Source organism: Notamacropus eugenii, chromosome 4 (genome assembly GCF_028372415.1).
Source record: "Notamacropus eugenii isolate mMacEug1 chromosome 4, mMacEug1.pri_v2, whole genome shotgun sequence".
Taxonomy (NCBI): domain Eukaryota; kingdom Metazoa; phylum Chordata; class Mammalia; order Diprotodontia; family Macropodidae; genus Notamacropus; species Notamacropus eugenii.
The window spans coordinates 258,319,719-258,325,718 of record NC_092875.1 but is presented as its reverse complement, the minus strand read 5'-3'; the positions used below and the strand labels follow the sequence as shown (position 1 = coordinate 258,325,718).

The following is a 6,000-nucleotide window of genomic DNA, read 5'->3' as shown; positions in this document are numbered from 1 at the left end:
GTATATTAAACAGTATAGAATGGATATACCATATTCCATATTATCCAGAAACATCTGAGTTAATTGAAAGAATGAATGGATTATTAAAGAACAGTTAAGGAAATGAAGTTCTAATAATTCTTATCAACACTGGAAAGATAATTTGTTCCTGCTTTACATAATATGAATAATAGACCACTGGGGGGAAGTCCACCTCTAGCCAGAATGACGACCCAAATCTGCAAATTAGAAAACAACAAACACATAAGATCCCAAATATTGAGTACTGGACTGTGAGCTCAGACGTCCCAGCACCATATCCAGGGACACCTGGTTCAGCAGGATATGATTTACAATGTTTAGAGGACTTTTAATTGGATAGAAAAGAAATAAGAAAAATCTCTACTGTAATATGTATGAGAATTCCTAAAAATCATTTGGATGGATATTACCTAAATCAGGACTTAACAACTTGAGGAATACGTGTTGGATGGAGTGATAGATTCTAATTATCAAGGAGAAATTATTGTGACATTCCAAAATTTAGGTGAAGAACCCATTCAGTTTTATAAAACTGACAGAATAGTTCAAGTGATTATTATTTCTTGTGAAATAATACCTCTTGTGAAAATTGACCCTCCTTCCAAAATAACTAGGATAGGAACTGAAGTAGAATTGGGTTCTACTGATAGAATAAAATTGGGAGCTAAAGTATGAGTAAAATGGAAGCCAGATGATGTTCCAAAGCTGTGGAATAGCACACAGGAAAAATAATACTGTTACTGTTGTTTATTTAGGAGAAGATGATTACCAGATTGTGCCCTTAACTCATATATTCTACTGTGAATGAGAGACTGTGATAGTGGGTTCATGGACTTCAAAAGTATGACTGACTCTATATCTACCTTGCTTCTGGTTGTCTCCTTGTGTGTTTTTGGTTTTTTGTCTGTTAAATTTGTTTGCTAGATCTGTTTCCTGCAGACTTAGTACCCTTCACCTGTAGATGCCTGATTGCTTAAGCTGGATGTCACCCCCTGTCCATTACCGTGATGTGTCACTGAACCTGGTGTCACCTGAGCTCTGCATGCTGGCTAAAGAACTGACCCCTGGAATGTGACCTCCTAGGGCAGGGACAGCTCTACATCCAATTTCAGCAGGAAGTAGCTATGGAAGAAGAGACCTTTACCTCTTACCCCAAGATTTTAGGCACCATTTGTTCGAGGGGGACATGAGGGGCTACTTGTGCTCAAGCCCTACCCTAAGATACTGTTCTATGTGCTTATTTTGTGCAATCCCTGTTATGTTATTGTAAAGTTCTGTTGACACCAGTTGCCCCATTGACCTATGTAATGGATAAGAAAAATCTTGGGGCCAAATGTATTGTGGTTGTTGTTGTTGTTTTTTAATTTATTTATTTAACTTCTAACATTCGTTTTCACAAAATTTTGGGTTCCAAATTTTCTCCCCATTTCTCCCCTCCCCCCACTCCAAAACGCCAAGCATTCTAATTGCCCCTATCACCAATCTGCCCTCTCTTCTAACATCCCTCCCTTCCCTTGTCCCTATCTTCTCTTTTGTCCTGTAGGGCCAGATAACTTCCTATACCCCATTACCTGTATTTCTTATTTCCTAGTAGCAAGAACAGTACTCAACAGTTGTTCCTAAAACTTTGACTTCCAACTTCTCTTCATCCCTCCCTCCCCTCCCATTCCCTTTGGGAAGGCAAGCAATTCAATATAGGCCATATCTGTGTAGTTTTGCAAATGACTTCCATAATAGTCGTGTTGTGTAAGACTAACTATATTTCCCTCCATCCTATCCTGCCCCACATTGCTTCTAGATGATTAGGAAGGGGAAGAGCAGGATGAGTCTTCCACTTTGAGTGGCATGAGGTGAAGGTTGTGGGAGGCACTGGCCTGCCCAGCTTCAGCTGGGGGTGGGAGCGCAGAGAAGGCATACCATCCTTTGGTCTGGCTGGAGTCAGGGGCTGAGGGTCCCTCCAAGCTGTACTCACTCTTCACTGCTGAAGGGAAGGTAAAGAAGGACTGGGATGATGGCTGGGGCTGGGATGGTCTTGGGGTGCTTCCCCCAATGTAGCCACCTTTACCATATTGGGAGGACCCATCTGGCATCATGCCCTGGCCCAGGCTGAAGTTGCCTGGAGGCAGCCCCTCGTGGTTAAACATGCCCAGCTTGACTTGGCTGGCTGCAGCTGCAGGCAAGGACCCAGACCTTCCCTATTTGATGGGATGGCTTCTTATCTCTTCTTGATCCTGGACACAGATGTGGAGCCAAAGCTACTACTGGTGCTTGATCCATGGACTGGATGTGTAGGCACTTGGACCTCAGAGTGCATAGTGGGGGCAAGGCCCCCTCAGACTTTGAACAGGAGACCCTGTAGTCGAGGTTAGTGCTGGGGGCCAAGCCTGACCCCTCCAAATGTATTGTTAATGTATTTTTGCTTAATTTGAAAATCTTTCCCATCCATTAATAGACCCATGTGACCTGCTTAAATCACATGGAAGCCTAAGTCATATGTGGTGGGAGGAACTTGATGAATGGGTGGAACAGGAAGGATAGAGCATAGCTGGGAAAAAGTTGGTGAGAGTAGTTAGAGTAGAGGAAGAGAGAGGACACAGGGAGGCAGACAGTTAGGGTTATGTGTGTGTGTGTTCGTCCTTTGTTGCCAAAGAAGACCATGTCATCAGAGAAATAATGACATGACTTGCACTTGACTTTATTTTGAGTGAGGGAGGGCTGTGCAGGTCACCAGCCTCACTTCTCCCCCAGAGTCATCTGAATCCAGTGACCAGATATTCATCAGGATGACTGGAGATGACCCAGGATGAGGCAATTGGAGTTAAGTGACTTGCCCAAAGTCACACAGCTACTGAGTGTCAAGTGTCTGAGGTGAGATTTGAACTCAGGTCCTCCTGATTCCTGCACTGGTGCTCTATCCACTGCACCACATAGATGCCCCTACTAGGATTATGAGTGTTTGCTTGTAGGAAGGCCCTAGTGGAGGTTGGGGGGAGCGAGGCTTGAGAATGGTGGTATCCCTTGCAGTGATAATGTGTATTGACTTCTTGGTTACTATGATGGATTCAAATTTCTGGTGTCTGAATAAATATTTTTCTTCTGCCTTCTTTATGGAGAGTCTCTTATATTTTGTAATTCAGAACTATGCCAGCATGTTCATAGTCGCATTGGTGCTGCAAATATTGCCATATCACCTTGGCAATATATGTGTACTCTGGCCAATCAACCCTCCCAAACCTTCAAGGCCAGATTTAGTTGAGAATTTACTAAGTAATGTCTGAAACGTGGATTTTTCTCCATATAAGCAAAAGTAAACCACCCTCAAATCATACTCTTTTGAAGATGAACTCCCTCCAGAGATCAAGGTTGCAAGAAAGCACATTCTCCATTATTTTGGGATATGGATGACTGGGCTATGTGCTTTAACAAATTCCACTTGAATTGGTAAGAAGTCCACTGGGTCTTGCTTTCACTTCTTTTTAAAGATAGAATACAAACACAACACCTAACCATTGGTTTAGAAAACATTATTACCTGCTAAATGTTAGGAAATGAGCAAGAAAAACGGAGCTAGCCTCTGAACTCATTTCTTAATCTCAGGACAGTCCAGGATGTTGGGTGGATCAACAATGACTCATGGAAGCATGCTGACAAGAATCAGCTCAGAGGAGGTATGCAAGAGCTAGGTGTGAACCACAGCGTTGAAAGGAATACTCCTCTTCATGAGAACCATTAAAATGAATTTCAAAGGGTTATTGCGTTGCACTTTTTTCTTACCTTTATATAGAACACTTTTTATTTGTTGATATTTCCGAAAGAGTCATATTTCACTGGAAGAACTTTCCTTTTGATGTTCAAATTAATGTCTGAAACGCCAACAGTTGGTATCCTGAATGAAACTATACATATAAAAAGAACCAGCCAGATTGAGAAAGGATACCTGGACAGCAAAAGCAAGTTAAACAAAATTAGTTTTCCTTTCTCTTGTAGGCAGACATTAAAGTGGATTTGTTTTGGTTTTCTTTTTAGAGACACTCGTCTTCCCCACCTTACAATCTGAAACAGCTTAAAACTTTCTTAAAATGAGTAAAAACCTTTGTGTCAAGACACTGTTCTCCAGTTCCATTTTCTGTTTCTAACTGCTTTAGCGCAAGTTTTTCTTTTTCAGGTTCTTCTCATGCCCTTTTAAGGGATCCTCAGCAACACTGTTTTCCTGTTCTTCCGTACTCTCCTGTTTTGTTTTCTTTACCTGGCATGGCTTGTTGTTATTCGGTCATTTTCAGACATGTCCAACTCCTCATGACCCCATTTGGAGTTTTCTTGGCAAAGATATCAGAGTAGTTTGCCATTTCCTTCTCTTGCTCATTTTATAGATGAGGAAACTGAGGCAAACAGAGTTAAGTGACTTGCCCAGGTCACACAGCTGGTAAGTGTCTGAGGTCAGATTTGAAGTCAGGAAGAGAGGTCTTTCTGACTTCAAGCCTGGAGCTCTATCCACTGGGCCATCTAGGTGCTCATGAATTGTATTTTTCCTTTACTGGGTGTATTCTGGGCTATTGTATCACCTCTTCCTTTTTCTTTAAAATTTTGACCTTTTGAATTCAATGTATTTAGGGATTCCTGTGAATCCTCAATGATTTTTTTCAAAGTTTCTTTGCCTCTTCTAATAATTCCCATGTTACTTCTTGATTTCTTAATTTTGTTTCCATTATTTGCTGCATTTGCCCAGTACTTCTTTTAGCTTTTCTTTAAAAAGGATCATTCCCTCTTTTGTTACTCTGATGAAGTTTATCCACTTTATTTCTCCATGATTAGAGAAAAGTGTGTAAAAATCTTCTCTATAGGTTTGATCATCTAAATCACCAGAAAATGTTAGTAAGCATCCAATCTTTTCATCCAGAGTTTTCAATTCAGTATCTTTTCCTTTTTCCTCTTGTTTTGCATTTGCTTCAGCTTCTGCTTTTTTTTTTTTTTTTGGCTTCTTTCGCTTCTTTCTTCCTTTCTTTTCTTTCCTTGCGAAGTTATCTTTCTTAATGAGTATCAGCGGGTCTATATCTTGTGTTTTTGTCCAGGGGTTTCCACTATCAAACACAGCAAATGTTGATCCCTTAAATGTTTTATGTAATATTCTCCTTATTTGAGTATTTCGTATTTGACTTTTACTTTCTAACCATTCTTTTACATCATCAAGTGTTGCATCTGTTGGAAAACCTTTAACATTGATCGATCTGTTTTTTTACTTCATTTTTATATTGTTCATTACTTCAGAGAGGGGTTTATTTGGAGAACTTCTGATTTCAGTTTTATCCCTACTAAATTCCATGAGTTCTGCCTTTGATTTCTTTTGAATACTTGTTATCACATCACAGTCTGTCAGTTTGCTTAATCTGTTGAATTTGATCATCTATTTTGATCTATTCCTTTAAAAATTTTGTCTTGTGTGAGGTTGAAGTTATCAAAATAGTATTCTATTTGTTGGAAAAGTTTGGACTCCAGATAAATCATTTTTTTCACTATCACCCTTCCTAGCAATTGTGGTAAATAAACCCATGTTTGGGAGCTCAGGGGCCCCAGCTACCTGACCTCTTGTTCCCATACAGAGACTTTGATTCCCAAAGACTTGAGCCTCCCACCTTCAGCCCCTCTACTTCTTCCTGGTCCCACAGCTGGAGAGAAGATGGGATTGGGGGACCCAGGAAGAAGGGAGAGATCCATGGCTGAAGAGAGAAGGGGCACTGGACAGGCTTTGTCAGGAAGACCCCGCATTTTAGAGAGTCCCCTTCCCAAGGAGGAGCCAGAAGCTGCAGCACCAGGATCCCGGAAGTGAGGAGCCCTGTGGTTCCAGTGTGGACTCTTGCATAGTGCTTCCAAGAAACATTGCCAATGTCCATTAAATTAACTGAAGTAATTTTAATGAGTTAATTTTTAAATGAACAGAGAGTTGGTGAAAGCTGTCTCTGAAGGTAGAGAAGTTATTACTGG

The 6,000-nt window shown here is 40.8% G+C and overlaps 1 pseudogene; it reads right to left on the bottom strand.

Annotated features, from left to right (window-relative positions):
* Positions 1-1,823: 1,823 nt before the first annotated feature.
* On the bottom strand, positions 1,824-5,909 carry LOC140502483 (lupus La protein pseudogene; annotated as a pseudogene).
* Positions 5,910-6,000: the final 91 nt, after the last annotated feature.